At 38.3% G+C, this 20434-nt stretch overlaps 1 long non-coding RNA gene and 1 pseudogene across 1 annotated transcript; both read left to right on the forward strand.

Annotated features, from left to right (window-relative positions):
• The first annotated feature begins 105 nt into the window (after positions 1-105).
• Positions 106-1710, forward strand: LOC118604991. Its single transcript, XR_004951833.1, has 2 exons — positions 106-568; positions 1427-1710. It is a non-coding gene; the product is annotated as an uncharacterized LOC118604991 (long non-coding RNA).
• An 11638-nt stretch (positions 1711-13348) lies between these two features.
• LOC118605631 lies at positions 13349-13467 on the forward strand (annotated as a pseudogene).
• Positions 13468-20434: the final 6967 nt, after the last annotated feature.

A 20434-nucleotide genomic window follows, 5' to 3' on the forward strand; every position in this document is an offset into this window, starting at 1 on the left:
CCGACGGAGGTTGGGGGTGGGGTCGCTTCAGGCGTTGTTGGGAGGAGTGAGGAGCGAGGGGTCGAAACTCGAAAGACTGCCTGAGTGCGGAGGCGGGGAGGGTAGGGGGCTGGAGGACGCTCCTGGCTGGTCCTGCCTCCCGTGCGCCTTCTACTGGCCTGACCAGCCTGAGGCTTGAGCTTTTCGGCTGGTCCTAGGACGTCTGCTCTAAGGACAGGAGATCCAAGGAGCCTCTGCTGAAAACCGGGTCTCTGGAAAACACGAAGCCGTTCTTTCAGCTTTTTTCCTCACTCACCTAAGCCCACTGGGTTCGGTTATATTCCAGTGTTGGCCGCAGGCACTACCATTTTCACTTTTGATTTTTCACCATTCCCTTTCAGCCCTACTTCGCAGCCTGAGTATTGCAGCAGCCTCTGAGTGGACTGCCTCTATGTCTTCTCTTTTCCAGGGTGTTTGCACACAGCCAGATTTATCTTCCTGGAACAGCGCTTCCATCACGACCCACAACTTTCAATGCCTCCACATTCCGTGAAGGGTACAGAGCCCAGAGTCAACCAAAAAATTCAAGGTGTTCCCTAGTATCACCCTTAAAGTTGAATTGTACTTGTTTTTAGTTGTTTAATGCCGAGCTGTTCTGCAAGACTGGAAAGTAATAAGAATTAGAAACCTGCAATTCATCACTATATAGTGCCTAGAAACTCTGGGATCCCATTTAAAAATCTAAAGTCTTAACAGCTCTTTTTAACCAGCTCAGGAATTTAAATCTCCATTGAAGTTTAACACATTATCTTGGGTTATTTAATTACAAAGGGCACAGTATAATACATTATCCAAAGTTTATATTCTACCTTGTTCTAAGAACCAAGAAAATGATCTCCCAAGAGTGATTGCAAAATCACTTTAAATTCCCATGACACCAAATAATAGAAAGAAGGCAGTTCTTATTTCTACCCATTTACTACCTATACTCCTTACTCCCTAAATTTCATCATGTGCTTTAGTTAACAACCTTATGAAACAGTGCTTTAGAGTTCCTTCACATCATTATTGGCTTCTGAGATGCATATGGTCACCACATCAGAAGTACCCTGAATGGATCAATGATAGACATCAAAAAGTGTTTATTACCCTAGACCCTTGTCCTTTCCTGCTTATTGTAATTTCACAGAAGAAAAACGGAAACTCTCTGAAGAACACAAATTGAACCAAAAATACAATTTTAACCTGCCCCTCCCCTTCCACACAAGGAAATTTATACCCCTGAATTTCCTTGAATTGCCTCCCCCCCCCAACAAAGAAATACCTCCTAATAATTTTTACCCTAAGAGAGAGTAGTTGTAAGGATTAAAAAATTGTAAAGTATATAGTACAATGACTGTAGGGGCTCTTGGTTAATTACCTTTCTCTTTCTCTCACCTTCCCTCAGCACCAAGGACAGGACGCCTCATACCATAGTTATAGTGTTTTAATATGCAAGGAGATCAGAGGTGGCTCGGCTTGGGCGTGGTGGCTGGTTGTGTTCTACATCCTACTACAACTTATATGTTATTTACATTAAGACTTCCTTTCCAAACTTAAAGTCTCAATTTTGCTGATTCGAACAAAGCATTCTATGTGTAGGTGTTTAAGAATAGCTACTTTTGTAACTTGGATTAATAACTCAAAATAATTGAATAAACTAGCATGAGCCCTGTTGGTTGCCCTATTGGACTTTCCCAGGGCTCTTTTGTCTATTTGTTCTTCGGATCATTCTTTTCTACTTCTTTTTTCTTCTTCCTTCTTTTCCTTTTTCTATTCTTCCATTTTTCTTTTATCAAATATTTATGACCTGGCACGTAATAAATGTATGTGTACAGAACTTGTGCTCGGGACCATGAGGAAAACAAAGGTGAATAATTACAGCTCTCTGCCTTCAAGGAGATAACAACCCTGTGAGACAAAGATGGTACACAAACAAGGCCCATAGAGAAATATGCAAAAATAAGTTAAAATGCTATGAAGTATGCAGGAACAGAGATCAGTGATTTCCAGGAACTTGGAGTGGGAGGAGGAAATTTCTACAAAGAGACAGAAGAGAACTTTCTTGTTTGATAGAAAAACAGTAGTTACACAGAAATTTTCAACTGGACAGAAGTTCGGCTCCCCTAACCTCTGTGCTGTTCAAGAGTCAGATGTATATCTTCACTGTGGTGATTGTTAATTACTCAAGTGTGTTTGCTTGTCAAAACTCAGAACTATACACCTAAAAGTATCAATTTAACTGTATATAAATTATACCTCAATTAGGAACGTGATATTCAGAAAATGATATGAGGTGGAATTACAGAGGAGGGAAACGATTCCAACTCACACTATTGGGAATGCTTTCATGAAGTAAATATTTTAATTGAGTCTTGAAAAAGATTAAAATTTTGACAGAAGAGGGGGAGAGGCAGCCATTTATCCTAGAATGACAAAAGAATGTGAGCATAACCCTAGAAGTGCAAAGATACATATATTTAATGAATAGTTCTATGGAAGATGTAGTAGGAGACATTGAGATTAAAGTGAGATCATGCGGAACCCCAAACTCCTGCTAAGAAGTTTCAACCTTATTCAGTAGGCAATAGAGAGTCAAGAAAAATTTTCTAAGAGAAATTGAGGTGACCAGCTCAGTGTTTTAGAAGAGCACTTTAGGGTTCTGTAGAGACTAGAGGTAAGGAGATTAGTTAAAAGGACATTAGATTCCTTTTAGGCAAGAGATGATGTATCCTGACCTAGGTTAATTGCATCAAGAATGGAAAGAAGAGGAAATTCCAGAGAGGAGATTGAATCTGAAGGTGTGGAGAGAAGGGCGCTAAAAGTGACCCAGAGATATCTAGTTTACCTGCCAACATGGGAACCAAGGTCCCAACCAAGTCAGAGAATGGAGGAGGAGAGGTTTAGAGTTGGATAAAGAAGGAAGGCTGGCAGCCCTGTGCAGTTCAGGGTAAGAGTTAAAGCTGCCCTGGTGTGAAGTACTACAGTCATGTGCCATTTAACGACAGGATATGTTCTGAGAAATGTGTCTTCAGGTGATTTCATCCTCATGTGAACATCATAGTGCATACTTACACAAACCTGGATGGTATAGCTTATTACTCCTAGGCTACAAGACTGTACAAATGTTACTGTACAGAACAATATGAGATTCAAGCACAAAGAGGAAATGGTGCAATCAAGAGCTACAGTAAACACAAGATGTGTGAGGCTACTGTCAGCGTAACACAGCATACGGCTTTATAATAAACTGTTTTTTTTACAAGTAGAAAGAGTACACTCTAAAATAATAAAAAGTATAGTATAGGAAATATATAAACCAGCAACAGTCATTTCTCACCAAGTTTCATGTACCATGTACAATTGTATGTGCTATAAATTTGTACGACTGGCAACGCATTAGGTTTGTTTACACCAGCATCACCACAAACACATGAGTGCACTATGACTTTATGATGGCTATATCACTAGATGATAGGAATTTTCCAGTTACATTATAATCTTATGGGACCACCATTATATATGTAGTTCATCATTGACTAAAATGTTATTCTGGTACGTGACTGTACTGGAATCAGCACAAATAAAAAGGAAGACTGTCAAAGATAAAGTTAAGACACTAGTTATAGCAGTAAGAAGACTGTATTCAGTGTGAACTGAATTTAATGCCACTAAAACAAAAGACAGACTTGTTAAAAGCTGGGATGTGCTAAGGAAAGGGCATTGAGGGGTATTAAGTGGTTTGGTACAGGCGACTCGGCCATCTGGGTTTGTTAACTGGCATTTACCTGGATGACAAACTTTTTGCACCTTTATGACAGGAGGCAGTGGGCTGGAAGTGAATAAATTGCATTTTAAAGAGACAGGAAACAGGAAAAGATTTATAATTGCAAGCTTTCAAAAGTTACTGCTCTAAGGGAGTTCTGGGGCAGATCTGCCTATCACCAGGTTTTGACTGGAGCAAACAGTAAATTCTCCAGATACTACTGAACTTTCTCAAGCCTGAATTTTAAGGGGCCTGAGGTTCTCTAAGGCTGTGGCCTTGAGCTCTCTGAAACTATCCTGGTATTTGTTCAGATCTCAATTATATGTGGGTGGGTGAGTGGACAAAATCATTTGTGGTAAAATCATTTATAGGCCAAGACTGAGACCTAATTGAAAAGGGTGCTCAAGAAGCCTGGCTAGAGTTTGGTCAAGAAAAGAGTTTTGTCAACTGTTCTGTTAGATAGAACTCTGGATTTAAGATGTCCAATGACTGTGTGAGAAACATCCCTTTATTTCGATGTCTCTAAAGTACTACATTTGATCTACAGATAGTAGGTGGTAGTAGTGAAAAATCTTAAGGGAAATTGTAAAGTTGGAAAATGTTTCCAGGGCTCAAACTTCCTTCACCACTATCCCCTTCCCCCAGACACAGCTTCTTATGCCCAAACTTACCCTAAACATATACCCTCAACATACATTAAACTCATCTCCACTTCAGTTTAAGGTGTTTTCCATTCCTACTCTACCTTCCTGCACCCTTCCTGACCTGTAAAAGATGCCCTATTGCCTTAGGGGTGGGATAGAATTTAGAGGTGAGCTTACCACTCCTTCATTTTTGCTTTCTCCCTCCAAGAAAGGAAGATAGAGAGGATGTAGACTCTTGCATCCCTACATCCCCCACCCCAACCCACCACAGCGAGTCCCCTTCTCTACCTTGAGCAAGACTTTAAGCTGTGTGGTGTTGGGGTACACCATCCTGTTCCATTAAAATGTGATGGGAATCCAGAGACACTGGTATAGGAGAGAACCTTGGAGAGCGTTTACTAAAAAATCCTTGGTTCTTTTTGAACAAAGTAACTAAGCCCCGTGAGTAAGTTCATGACACAATAGAACTAGAACCCATGTCTCCCAACTCTAATTCTAGTACTCTTACCATTGCCCTTAAGATTATTTGTTCAGGCCTCTGGAAAGTGTCAGTAAAAACTAAAGATAGAGAGAATTGCTTCATCAAACCCAACCACCTTTTTAATACAATAAATGAAATGAAAACCAGAAAAGGACTCTGTTTAATATTTACTCTCCGGTACCCCTAACAGTGCTCTGAAAATTCCTGAAAGCTAGTACTACCTTCTTCTTATTTCCTTATCAGAATCCTACCTATTCCTAAGGCCCCAACTCTAATCACACCCCTTCCTGGAAGACTTCCCTGTCCACATCACCTGAAGTGGTTGATCTTTGTCCTCTTTTTCACTTTAGCCCTTTTTTAGTGCTTATGTACTACTTCATACAAAGCGATTTGATTCAGAAGCCATTATCCATAAATGGCTATTTAAATTAATTAAAATGAAGTTAAAAATGTTGTTCAGTTTCTCAGTAGCACTATCAACATTTTAAGTGCTCAACAGCTACATGTGGCTAGTGGCTACTGTATTAGACAGTGAACATTATAGAATATTTTCATCATTGCATTGCAGAGAGTTCTACTGGACAGCACTACATACTATTATAATTTTTTTACATATGTTTTATTTTTCCAGCTAGACTACAAGCTCCTTGAGGTCAGACACCACATCTTATCAAACTCTGTATCCTCTCCCACCAGCACTTAGCACATTACTTTATAGCTAATATATATCCAACATATTGCCTTATTTTCAAGAATTACTTAAATTTTTTGCTTTTTCCTCACCCCAAAATAAAGCTAAATCCATCTTATCAGAAAGGAAAACAATATGTTGAAGGCTAACAGATTATAAACTCTCATCCATCCAGGCATGCTTAGCAGGAAGAAAGGGCAAAGGAGGGGATTGGCTAAGGTATACTACGCCTGCTGTTGGTATCAAACTCCAGGTCTTCAAGCCTTGAAAAAGAACTGTCTGAATGCCTAGTCACCTGACTTCCACCTCCCATGGGGTTGTCCCCAATTTAAAATATTCCTATGCTGCTAAGGCCACTTGATGTTTAACAATCAGCAGGGCAGGACCACAGGTATGCTAAATAAAATAAGATTGAAAATTTTCTAAATAAGTCTCAGGACCCTTCCAGATACCTTGGGCTTAGGATGACATAGGACTTGCCTAGCCAATTTGGATCTCTTTCTGAGCATACCTTCCCCAGCCCAACCCTTCCTAGCTCTCACCTACCTACCTGATCTTAATCAGGAAGGCTTTTGGACTCGGTTACTGAAGCCTAATCTCTCCCAGAAATCCACTAGCAAGCAAGAGCTGAACCACATTTCGTTATATTCAGTCCAGTATTTTCTTCCCTAACAACTTTTATTGTTTTCTAATTATTTTAAGTGTAATATTCGTATCATTGAGAGCAGAGACCTCATTTCTATGATTGTCTTTCCCCTTTTTTTTGAGGTGATTGAATGAAATTGATGTTTGTGAAAGTGCCCATCATGGAGGAGGCCTCCAGAATGTCACCTGCCTCTACACTTGTCCCCTTCCCTGACATCTAGCCCTTAGATACACCTCCTTTCTTCATTCCTGCTTATTTTACCCATTGTACAGATTCAGTTTAAAGTCCCTTTTCTCTCCATGAAGTGTTTCCTGACTGTCAGGAAGCTCTCTTCTGAGCTTCTGCTACCGCAGTACTGACCCCTCACCACTCTGTTGGCCTGAGTGTTGTTAATTAACCTTCTGTGTGTGCTTCTTGAGGACCATATAATTCTTTGTGTATTCAAGGTTTAGCCCATTATAGGTCTTCTATGAATAATATTTGATTTGTTTGTAAAATCTACACATATAATAAATAGTCAATTATATTGAACACACAGGCATTGGTCGTCTTTCTCCATAATGAAATATATTCGGAAGGTTTTTAAAGGGCCTTTTAAAAATTATTCATATGTCTCAAAGCACTTTACACAATGTCTAAAATGTTTTAAGTGCCAAGTAATTGTTAACTGAGTGGAGTTTCTAGATAAGCCATATAAAAAAGCAAGCCACAGTCCTTTGGTCACTTATATTCTAATATGTATTTAACAGTGATGGAGGGGCTTATATCAACCACACCATTGATTGACAGATCTCAATAATGACTCAAGGGGTGTGTCCCAGTGCTGCTGCCATGGCACCACCCACGGATGTAACACCATAACCTTCACGAGATCGCTCAAGTTTTTTCCCACTACTTATCTTAGGGTTCATTGGCTAGTGCCCTGTAAATTAGGCTGATACAAGACGGATTAACTCGAGAAAAACAAACAAATTTATTAACGGGTGCACCCAGAGGTGAGTAACTCAAGGGGTGGTTAGAACTTCAGCTTATATAACATTTTAACAAAAGAATAATGAATTTTTTTGAGACGTGACAAGGTAAAAGGAAAGGACTTTCAGTTTCCATCAATGACAAACTGCTGGAAGGTATACATGTGGAAGAGCTAATGGAAGAGCTAAGTAAAGTTCGTCATGTAGATTCCTTTGGTGCCATCTCTGGGCTGATAAGAATCAAGAGTTGTCTCTGATGATTAACTTTTATCCTTCCAGGTGGGGAGAGAGAATACATCTTTACAAATTTATGTCCTGCTTTTAGGCAAATAGAGGAGGATAGAGAGTTTTTCTTATATCTGCTTCTTCTCAGTTGCCTTCAGCTCAAAATAACTCTTATGCCAAAATGGTATATGTTGGCATGACATATTCTGCTACCCTTCACTCTTGAATCAGCCAAGCCACACCGACATATTATGTGCTGCAAGGAACTCATTTTCACTCACTTCGCAAACAATGGCAACCCTTGTGGAGAACTTCTATTTCACCTAATGGAGATATTACATCACTAGACCAGGCAATCAAAGTCATGAACTGGCAGATTTGAAGTCACCACGAGAGCTCCATGTAAAATCTTGCATGGTTTCATGATGTTCTTTGGAAGTGGGCTAGAGTGGAAGGGTAAGAAAGTGGAATCGGCTTTTCCATTTACTTTGCCACAAGAGTCTCAGCCAGGAAGTTTCATCAGTAAGAGTTGCCCTCGCACTCCACGAAATCTATCTGGCCAGTCATTTACTGATTGTGGTAAGCAATTATGTGGTAAGCACCTATTCTGCTCTGACACAAAAATAAATCAATGAACAAAACTTACCAGGTCAACGTTTTTATGGTGAATAAATTCTCATGAGAGATCTATCAGTCGACTACTACATTTCCTTAAATCTAAGACATCATTGATGTCCATTGTAGGGGTTTAGACCAGCCTCCCAAAGATGTGTCACATTAGCATGTGAATTATTTTGAGTTAAAGACAATCAGGAGCCTGAAGGCTAATGGGAAACTTTTGCCTCTCCCTTAAAGAACTTAAATCAGGAGCCTTGCCCATGATAAGAGTTATCACTAGAAATAACTTTTTATGACCTATCTATGGGGCATGACAAACTTCTAATTACTAACACCTGCTCTTATGTTCCTGCAATGCCCCTCTGAAGCCCCAAGGCAACTTACGTCATCCTTAGCTCAGAATGCCATATATACCTCGCTTAATTGTCTATCCTGGAGTTTCTCATATATGTGGGGTCTCTGACTCTCTCATGTATGTGGGGTTCCCAAGCATACACATGTATTAAACTTGATTATTTTTTCTTGTTAATCTGTTTCACGTCTTTTTGATTATTAGACAGGCTAAAAGAACCTTGAGAATAGTGGAAAGTTTCATCTTCCCTACGCCATCATGGATTTAATAAGAACTTTTCAGAAAAAAACAAAAAGTGCTACAACATTAAATGTGTACATCGATTGGATGTTAGCATCAAAAATGCCTCCCCAAAACTATCACCAAAGCAACATGTTGATATGACAAAACTCAGTTTATTGCTTAACAGGGTAAGGGAGAGCACTATCTAGATGGGCTTTGTGGCATCTCAAAAGAGAGTAAGGACAAAAATGAACTATTTATTAAACTTTAAAAGCTAGTTTAAGGTGAGTTTTTCACTGGAGAGAGAGAGAAGTCTTGGTTAGCATTGGATAAGGATCATGATATAATAATTTAGGATTGGTAGACACGGCAATTGAGGCAAGGGGCCAAAAAGTATTGTGATATAAATTGTGATTTGATGCTTTATTTTGAAAAGTTTGTGGGTCTTTCAAGAAAGTCTTGTAATCAACTATAAAATCTTCTGTAACTTTTATCTTCCTGGTCAAGAGTTTTCTGGAACAGTAGAATAGTGAAGTCATGTTAATATATAGGGAAAGCTATGTAGATTGTCTCATACACATGTAAAAAATTATGCACCTTAGGAGAAATAAAGTAATTATGCAATTAAGGATATGTAAGTATAATTTCAAGTTATGCTGTGATATAATTGGGGCACATAACTGGGACACCTCACCTACTCTGCAGAAGTCAGAAAAAACATCTTTGAGAAACTCGTGTTTGAACTGAGGCAAATGATGAGTTTGGCTAGATGAATAAATGAAGAAGTAGGGATAGAGATAGCGTGTGCAAAGTTCCCATGGCAGGAAGGAACATGGTGAATTTAAGTACTTGTTGAAAGATCATCAAGGCTGGAGACACAAGGAATGGTAAGAAAGAAGCACGGTGTAGGCTAATTGGCTGGAGAGTGGGGAGGAGGAGATTGATCTTCATTGCTATGCATTAGAGTAATTCTTTTTTTGAGAAAAAGAACTGTTTATGCTCTAAAATCTAAAGGTTGTATCCCCAGGATCATGATCTAACATTCTCAAGGCTTTAAAAAAAAAAAAATGATGAATGAGTCTCCATGCTAAGTTCTCATAATAATATCAGATTCAAATTGTTACCCAACAATAGCAAAACTAATTCTAGAATATTCTCCTACCTGAGCTCAAACTTGTGATCAAACAGGTTATCTTGATTTTGGTCTATAGATCTAGCTATGCTCAAGAGGCTAGGTAAATCTAAATTAAGGAAGAAGAGTTCCTTCCAAGTGTTTGATCTATAAGTGAGCAAATCAACATATTTTTAAAATGCTGTGATTAAGATCTCTACAGTGGCTTTTTGTTTTATATACACTTATTCATTAATTCATAAAATTACTTCAATAATGTCTACTACATACAAGCTGCCATGCTAGATCTTGAGTAAAACTTGCTCCCTGTTTTTAAGGATTCTAAGAAGTTGTGGATGGGTTTAAAACTACATGGTCAAGTAAAATTATTCTGGGATCTCTTTGCTCTGGTTCTCTAAGGCTATGTAACAAGCCACACCCAAACAGCAATTTATTACTTTCTCTCATCGTTTTGTGGGTTGACTAGGTTTAGTTCAGCAATTCTTGCTTAGTATCTCATGCAGTTCCAGTTATAAGTCAACCGGGACTGCAGTTATCTCTGATGGTTCAACTAGGCAAACAGCCAAGATGGCACTTACCTGGCTGGTTGTTGACACTGAATGCTGTCACCCAGAGCACCTACATGTGGTTTCTCCACATAACCTGGGCTTCTCACAAGTCTGAGTTATGAGAGGAAGCAGCCCAAGAACAAGCATTCAGAGTGATAGGCGCAGAAGAGCAGTAAAGGGCTATGCCTGGAACTTCCCAGTGTTACTTCCACCATATTCTATTAGTCAGAGAAGTCACAGAGCCTTCCCAGAATCAAGGAGGAGAAGCAGGCTGCACCTCTTAAAGGGAGAATGACAAAGGTCACATTACACTAGACCAATGTGGTAGAATGGGACATATCACTGCGGAAATCTTTGGAAAATACAATCTACCATATTGGAATAACGATAATATCTGGACAGAAGCTTGTCCAAGCCTTATAAGACAGAGAGAGATGCAAAAGAGTAGCATGCATGGAACTTGCCTTTGAGGTGGCTGTAGGCAATGCTAAGCTTACACTTGACAGAATATATTAAGGTGCTTCTAAAACCACATACTGGTAACTATGGATAAATGCACAGGCATCTCCCATTTAATATCAGAAAAGCTATTCTGAAAAGTAGAAACTTTGTGTGAAAAACCAAAGAGAGGACTAATTTTGTATCATTTAAGTGGGAAAAAGCATATTGGATTATACACAATCAGTTTTCTAGGTCATAACTAAAACACTATAAACTACCTATATATGAGTGACAATCAATTATATTAGGATGTAAAATGCTTAAAACATTTCCTTCCTGTTTATAAATAGCTGCTTTGTGTCAATAACTGTAAAGGATTTGAGGTTTTTATCCTACTTGCAAGCTAACAAGTTAGTCAGCCATAGTTTTGTGGATACTGACCAAAGAAAAATCTCCTGAGTTAGTGACAAAGGACAGTTTATTACTCACAGCAACAGCAGTAGCCAGAGAACTATCACTTTCTGGCATCAGTTTCCTGACTTCGATTCTTAGAGGTGACACAATGCAGTGAGGATGCCTACACATATGGTGGGTTTTGTTCCAGGAGAGGAACCTCAAAACTCCAGTTTTGTATAACGGGCATCAGGCAAATCCATTACCCAACATTTGCCCAATCTCTATAGGGAGACATTATCATACTGCATAGCAAACAAACCTCCTTTCTATTCTGGAGGGAGATGTTATCCATCTTCCGAGGCTATGTTATCCTTGAAAAGATACTACAGAACAAAAAAATGTTGGTTCCTTGGCTCACAAGATATAAAGAAACATGGACCCACGGAAAATTGTCTCCCAATACTTTGTGGGCAGTAAAATGTTATTTCTTAGACCAAGCACTAGCTGAATGTGTGCCCCTTGTGTTGACATCTGGCATTTTCAAAACATCTACATGAATTCTGATGTTCTAGCCCTTGTGTTTAGGATATAATAAGAGACTTTTCTCGAATACCATTTTATTCTTCAGTTTCAAAAGGAAAGAGAGTTTGCAATATACATTTTTTTTTTCTGTTACTAATGTACTGAAAACTGATGCCATGGAAGGAGATGATGAGATCACCGTCTAACCATCTGTTGATTTCTCCATTGATGCACTCATTCATTTATTCAACGAATAATTATTTAGACTTTGAGGATTATGGAAGTGAAAAAGACAGTCATGCTCCCTGCTGTTGTAGAGGTTATGATCTAGTGGAAGAGACAGACATTAAACAACTAATTACACAATAAATTGTTTATTAGAATTGTGGTAAGCACTCTGAAAGAGAAGAATCTCTGACCTGGGGAGTAAGGGCACTTAGTACAGTAGTGAAAAGAATTACAAATAACCTAAAGTTTCAACTCTAAGGGTTTAAAGATTATGTTTTATTCATATGATAAGTGGATAAATATAGCCACTAAAATTTTGTGTTGGGAGAGTATTTGTTAGCAAGGGAAAGTGCTGACCATTTATTGTAGTTTTTAAAAGAATGTCATGAAGTAATATGTACTATATGATTTTAATTAAAAAAATAAAGATATATGCACATGGAGCATGAACGAATTGTGGTATGTTCCTACAATGCAATACAAAGTAGCAATTAAAATAAATTAGCTCTCACATGTCAGCTAGGTAAAGCTCAAAACTTTGAAGGTGAGTGAAAAATATTATAAAATGATACCACATGCTATATCATTTATAAAAAGATTAAAAACATACAAAAATAGTATCACATCTTGATTATGGACAGGTACTATTTGTAAAACACAAAATAGTACCTGGCACATAAAAAAGTGCTTATGGCAGGTAGTGTTTTCCAAGATGGCCATAGCAAAATTTCCCATTCACATGTTCTTCCTACAATATAACACTTAACATTCCTCCCATCAAGAAATGGGCTTGGGGGTGGACATGAAGATGTCTACGTCGCCTCTTCTTTAACCTGGGTTCGCCTATGACTATCGCGGAAAAAATGCCATATGACTTCTGAAAGTAGATCATATAACTTCTACCTGGTATTGGAACATTTCCTCCTAGAATCCAGCCACCATCCTGTGAAAAAGCCCAAGCCACATGAAGAAGCCATATGTAGATGGCCCTAGGTGAGGTCTTAGCCAAAAGCCAGCATGAGTCACCAGATTTGTGAGTAAGATAGCCTTCGAGATGACTCCAGCCCCAGCAGCCATCTGACTGCAACCTTATGAAAGAACCACCGAGCTGAGTCCTATCAATCACAGAACGGTTAAAAGATAATACAATTACTGTTGTTACCTTAAGCCAGTAGTTTTAGGATTATTGAAATGTGGCGCTAGATAACTGACAAAGTGTTGTCTGTGTTTATTAAAATCAATTAAACAGTAAAGTATAAAAACAGAGACAGGAAGTGTACCTGCCAACTTTAAGATCATAAATGCATTTGAGAAAGGAGGGAAAAAAGATTGAAACTGGAGAGGATTTAATATGTTAGTTCTTTAAACACAAAATATTTCTGGAAAAGAAGATAATATTAACAGTTGTTAATTCTGGGTTTGAAAGTTTTTAATTAAAAATTTGTTAGTCCACGGCCATGCCACCCTGAACAAGCCCAATCCCATCTGATCTCAGAAGCTAGGCAGGGTCGGGCCTGGTTAGTACTTGGATTGGAGACCACCTAGGAAGACCAGGTGCTATAAGCATAAAAAATAAAAAATAAGGGATTGTAAGCTGACAGAATCCTTGCAATCTGTGAGGTCAACCAAGGGTTACCTTGCCTAAAAAATAAAAAATTGTTTATCCAGTGCTCCCATCCCCCAGTATACACATGTGCCTCCAAAAAGTAGATACAGGTATACAAGAGGAACTCTAAACCTTTCAGGTTTAATCAGATGATATGTGGCCTGCCAGAGTAGCCCTTGAGAAGCTCCTGTGTGTGCTTGTCGGGGTGGGGAAGGGCACTTGGGCTGGGAGAATAAACACAGAGGCCAGAAGGGTGCCTCAGTCAGCACTGTTTCCTTCACAATTTAGGGCTCACTAAGAAGAAGGAAGGTCACCTCACATACTATTACAGCTTACCTCACATCTCAGCTAACCTAACTTATCTCTAATGCAAGAATGATAACACATCAAATCATTCTGAAATGGGAGGGAGGAATTTGGAGGCATTGGAGAGAAGAGATATTCCTTGGCAGCTGTCTAAACATAGGGTCCCAGGCAGGGTATCACAGATACCTCACAAAGGCCACACTTTTGATATTGCATAATATCTCGGAGAAAATGAGTCCTATTTAAAAAAGAATTAAGGAGACAAGGGTGCAGAAGGAATGAGAACTGGTTCTCTGTCAAAGAGCTGTCATTTGCAGGTGAAAACACTGGTTGTTACGTGTCTTCACACTTTGAAGTGGAGCAGCTAAGAAGGACAGAACAGTATTATTCCGTTGCTTAATAATTTTTTGAGGACAGTCATTCTTGGAGAAGATAGTATAGTGCTGAAAGAATTTCATACAATGCACTTCTCAAACTATTTCAGTGAAGGACCAGATTTTATTCCAATCCAACATGAACTGACACTTTTGCCAAATGAAATGAAAATAAAGTACAGTATTGTAAAAGTAATCACATGCTTAGATTGCTATGAAACTTCCTAAATGCTTACTCTCAATTTCTGTGCTTATGCTGTCATGAACAAGTAGTAGATAATTTGCTGACTGGCACCAGTCAATGAACATAATCTTGAGTAACACCGCTGTCTCGGGAAGGCAAACCTCATATTGTCTGATTTCACAATAAACAGGTCTCTTACAAATGAACCACTAAAGAAAGGTGGGAACTCCTTATTATATTCTATATTATTATTTTTTTAAATCCATTTAGTTTCTGGTTTATTTTTCATTGCTACGTCAAATGAAGTTAGCTCGTTCTAAATCAATATATTTTAAATGGTTTCGATAGAAGAAATTACGACAGCCTTACATTTCATAAAACTCCATCTCGAGCCTCAAATATAGAGTTAGACAGACTGGAGTCTCAGGAGCTATACTACTTTTCCTATCTGGCAATTTTCATTACTTGATGCATCAGTTAAGAAAAAATAAGAGAGATATTCTGATAGCTAATCTAGAGTATGGGTTGTCAAAATTGAAAAGCATAAAATTTCACTGCTCTTGAGACATCTCGCACCTGCCTACCTCTGAACCAGGTGCACCTGTTTCCCAGGACAACTTCAAAGACAATGCATCTAGTCAGGCTGGCAAAGAAAGGAGTGAGTTGTAAGTTTTACGCAAGGACATGAATTTGGAGCTTAATGAGGCACACAGGATTATTATAACACAATCAACATACGCAATTTATGAAGTGATTAAATCTCATCCCAGAAGAGCTCACATGATCCATGCCACGATGACCCAATTATTTAGAAGATTTTTTTATTTCATGTCATAATTTGCTCTTCCATGACCAAAAAATAATTTGAACTACTCTGAGATAAAATTCAAGGTCATAATGGCTTTTGTTTTCCCCCAGATTAAATGGTAGCAGAAACAAAGAGTTAACATAAAAGCAAAACAAATTGAAAATAACCTCACCCTGAACCCCCAGGTGGGGCCATGCACATTTTGATCTTTGGGTTGTCAACCTTGGCATTTTTTGTCTCTTTTCATTTCTTAGGACCCTACATTTATATGGTTGCTCTTCTTTGAATGCGTCTTCAGTTACTAAACAAGATTCTTCCAAAAGCATTGGGTGGGTAGTGTAGTTATTATATCTACTTTCTTTGACAATAGTAAAAATATTTGGCTTGGACAAATATTTTGCCAAGAAGTGATGCTGGCAGAGAACTTCCAGTATAGCCGGAGCATAGCTCACAAGGAAAATTACTCCTATCCTTTTGTGAAAGAAGGAAACAGATGGTTAGGAAAACTATGCCTGTGGTCGCAGTCAATATTATCTACTTTAATGCAGGAAGACTAGTTCCAGGCTGTCTGACTTCCAATCCGAAAACCCTCCTCATCATATTTCTTACCACTTTAAAATAATGCTGAAACTTCAAAATGAGTAGAGAAGATAGTAGATAAGTTTCTATTGTGTCACTATAAAGAGAAAGGGAAAAAAGGCAGGAAGAAAGGAAGAAAAGGGTGGAGGGAGGAAGGAAGGATAAAGGAAGAAAGAGAGAGAAGGAAATATTGGAGTCCCATAATTAGTATTCTTTATAAAAACTGGAAAGACAGCCTCACTGTGATCAATTGTTTTTAAATATCAATTCTGTCCAGGTTGATTATAATTGTTCAATATACTTTATTTATTTAGTGCCAAGTTTCTCTACAGCGGCACTGTCACTATTGGCATTTGACATTTGGGGCCACATAATTCTTCTTGTGGGGATTGTCCTGTGGCTTGTAGGATACGCAGCAGCATCCTGGCCTCTACCTACTATATGTCAATAGCATCCCCCAAGTGGTGACAACTAAAACTGTCTTTAGACAGTTCTCCGTTTGAGAGCCACAGGTTTAATGTGTTTGTTCTAAATATATTTTCAGACTCAATTCAGTTTATACCTGGATGTCAAATGTTGTTGCCGAGAACTGGAATTTATAAAGAGAAGAAAATACAAGATTCTTTCATTAAGAGAATGCTGTAATTTGCTCAAAAATTTCCCCCATGAACATCCCCTGACCGAATTTCGAATGCAAATGGGATTAGTAAATCAGACTGGTAGCCAAGAGTAGGTACCTATCTTTGAACTGTATGGTTCATAGACCTAACAACAGGTTTGCATTCTTCTACCCATTTTGATACATAAAATGTCATTTCTTGATATTTTTCTAACATTTCCAATAATTTCTTATATTTGTTTCAGATTTCAAACAAATCTTTTCATTTCTTTCTTAACTTTACATTATTTGGGGAATTTACTTAAGTTCTCTTTAATTTTCTCATGCAAAAGTTATATTCAAACTACTTTGAGGTAACTGAAAAGTGCTCCATGGGTCAAAAATGCACTTTTCAGCTGGCCATACACCAAATTCATAGCAGCTTTATTCACGATAGCCAAAAGGTGAGATTGACCTAAATGCCCATCAACAGATGGACAAAATGGATCGACAAAATGAGATATGTACAGACAATGAAATATTATTCCACCTTAAAAAGTAAAAAATTCTGGCACATGCTACAACATGGATGAACTTGAGGACATTATGTTAAGTGGAATAAGCCAATCACAAAAGGACAAATATTGTACAATTCCACCTCAGGTACATTAGACACGTGGAATAGTCAAATTCATAGAGACATAAGATAGAATGGTGATTACCAGGGGCTGAAGAAAGAGGGAATTGGAAGTTTTTGTTTAACGGATACAGAGGTTCTGTTTGGGATGATAAAAAAGTTCTGGAGATGGATAGTGGTGATGGTTTGCACAACAATATGAATGTACTTGATGCCACCAAAATATAAACTTAAAATAATTTTTTTAAAAAGGTTGATTTTATGTTATGTGTATTTTGCCACACACACAAAAAAATCAAATCAGAACATTCAGCAATATAAAAATACTCTACAAACATAAAAATGCTCTAAAAATACTCTATGAAACCATAATATCTCATTCACAAAAGACCCTCTTTTCTGGAGTAAAGTGTGTGACAACTATGTGATATCCATGGACAGACCCATCGTTCCTTGGAATTTGACTGAATGTGTTTCGGCATGTCCTGCTGGACTGCACTGTGGCCATTCCTGAAATCCAATTGCTGAGGCAAATCAATCACATAGGAACTCACTGAGCTCATCTGGCCAAAAGAAGAAACTGGTCCTCTATTCTTTTCTCTCAAAGTTCAAAACTTGGATTCAGTTTATTAGTCTCCAAAATCACTCAGATTTTTAAAAGTTGAGACATTAATATTGTCTCTCTCATCCACAAAGCAAGGTGGAAGCATCCCATTTCTTTTCATTGTACAAAATCTTATTAATAAATATTTGGCATTTTGTCTGTAGAATTGATTTCTTCTGCCAGTAATAAAAAATTGAGTGTCTGTCTCTAGTAGAGTACATCATGGACAAAATTATTCTCTGTACTACTTGATTATATTAAAAGTTGGGAAAAGGAGTTGTCATCTGTAGGATAAAGTGCAATCAATATCCAAAAACTTATATATAAAACAGGGTATTGATTGTCTGGTTATTTCCAGTGTACACATCCAGAAGTTGATGGAACTATTGAAGAGGGGCTTTGAGAGAACTGTCCATAACAGGAAAGGAAGAGGAGGCAGCCTCTTCTACTTCTGTTTGCATTGACACTGTTCTTGTGTTCTGAAAACTGGAAATGTCAAGAGCACCCAGAGACCACAGCTTGGGGAGTGGGCATCAGGAGTATCACTGTGAAGCTACAGACAAGGAGCAGTGAACAAGGGGGACCAAATCTGGAAAAAATGAGGGGAGACTCGTGACCGGCACTACTGAAGCACCCTACCAATAGTAACGCAGGCTCGCTGTGAGGGCAAGGGTGTGGGAGTCTTTTAATGAATACAGTGATTCACAGAAGCTAGTAGATATTGACTTACACATAGATTGTTTTATTTAGCCCTATAATAATCCTGTGAGGGTGGTATAATTACTATTCACATTTTGTAGATGAAGAAACTGAGGCTCAGAGAGGTTAAATAACTTTCTCAAGACCACATAGCACCCAAAAAAGTAGAGCCAGGGGTAGAACCCAAGTATATTTGACCCTAAAACCTGTGTTCTCAAATTCCGTGCTTCATCGCTTTCTTATGTAGAAAACAAGGACAGGTGTGGAATATTAGACAAACGCCCTCTTAAGTACAATTCCAAATGTTTCCAGTTGCTCTATTTTATGCGTTAACTATTATTTTATAAAACACTGCTAAGAATGCTGCAGGTTTTACATATCTATGTCTTTATCATTTGACTACTATATGCTATAGAAAAAGACTCACAGTCTTTCTAACGGGTTCATGCATTCAACATGAGTTTCGGTTGTGAAGAACCTTTCTTCTGTATTCTACTACAATATCTTAAAAAATGCTCAACATAAAAGCAGGGGCCAATAGCCTTTCCCAAACCATTTTCAGACAAGGTTTTTTTGAAGACAAATGCCCTCTTAATGATTAAAGAGTACCTCCATATACTTCCCACTTTGTTGCCTGAATGCATGTATAATTCCTATATTCACAGCAGTTACGACTCCATTGTACATTATTTTGTCTAATCCTTCTGAAATATTTCTCTACTTTTGGCTTACATAGTCTTTTCTACAACAAGCTCAATTAACTTAGTTAGACACATTCCAAGTGTTTAACAGAAGATGACAGAGTAACCCTGGAGACCCTCCAGCGGGATGCCTTTTGCAACCTATTTGGTTGCAAGATGTCTTCCACTAGAATGCACACTCCCTGAGAACAGGGGCCTCATCTGCTATTTGCTTTATCTCTGGAGCCCAGAACTGTTCCTGGAGTAGCATAAGTACTCAGTAATATTCGTTGAATGTATGAGTGAATGAGTGAGTTAGGAAATATATCCAGACTATGTGAAGGAAAGGAGAAGGATGTTTTATATACACATGGAATGGAACTCAAGAGCCTGTGTGGATCCTTGGGAGCTACGAGCACTGCCTTGGGGACCTGGTCTGCGCTTTGGTGTAAGTTCCTAGTCTGTGTGGCCCAGGTAATGATCATAGCCCCCTTAAGCTCTACCATCTTGTATTTCAAAGCCCAGCTTGTGGATGAGTTCTTGGGTAAGAGGCACACCATGGGTCCAATCGATAACCTCCTTTTCCCATGCCTCACAAAAGTCCTGAATGGAGGACTATGGAAGAGGACAGTCGGTTTCAGCAGACACCATGGCAAACACCATGGCTGACATGTCCTCTACTTTGCTCTTTAAAGTGTGGTCCCTGCCCCAGTACCATCGGCATCACTTCGAGCTTGTTAGAAATGCAGACTCTTAGTCCTGTGTCAGACCTACTGAATCGAAATCTGCGTCCTAACATCAGCCCCAATTTATTATCCTGTCAAATGTATTTACATGTCTCTTTCCCCTTTCTGGACTGTGAACAAGATCCATATATTATTCATCTTTATGTATCTCTAACAACTATTAAATGCTTAGCACATGTTGACGAATTATTTACCAATACTTAGCCCAAAGGGATCAGACTTTTTCTTTCTTTTTCTTTTTTTTAAAAAATAATTTCAAACCTAGAGGAAAGCTGCAAGAATTGTGCAAAGAAATTCTGGGTACCCTTTGCCCAGACTCACCAATTGTTAAAATTTTGCCACATTAACCTTATCGTTCTCTTTTTCACAGATCAGACCTTTTTAAAAACCTCTATTCAACTTCTGTGTAATTTATTTCTACTTAGAGCCTTATATTCATGGGTTTTTTTTTTTTCACTCTAAGTTCACCAATTTTTATGTCTTAATAGAAAGAGAAGAGATGGAATAGAAAGGATAAGATGAACTTACTCTACTCAGTAACCATTGAGTTTTCATCCATTTAAAACTATGAGATTTAATTTAAGAAACTAAGAAAGGTATTTAACATGTCTATGAATATAGTCAAGCTAGAAAAAAATGGGGCTACCTTCTAAAAAGACTATTTTTAGTAAAATTACAATAGAAAAGGATGATGTTGCATTACATAAATTGC

This window comes from Rousettus aegyptiacus, unplaced genomic scaffold (assembly GCF_014176215.1).
Source record: "Rousettus aegyptiacus isolate mRouAeg1 unplaced genomic scaffold, mRouAeg1.p scaffold_m13_p_7, whole genome shotgun sequence".
Classification (NCBI taxonomy): Eukaryota; Metazoa; Chordata; class Mammalia; order Chiroptera; family Pteropodidae; genus Rousettus; species Rousettus aegyptiacus.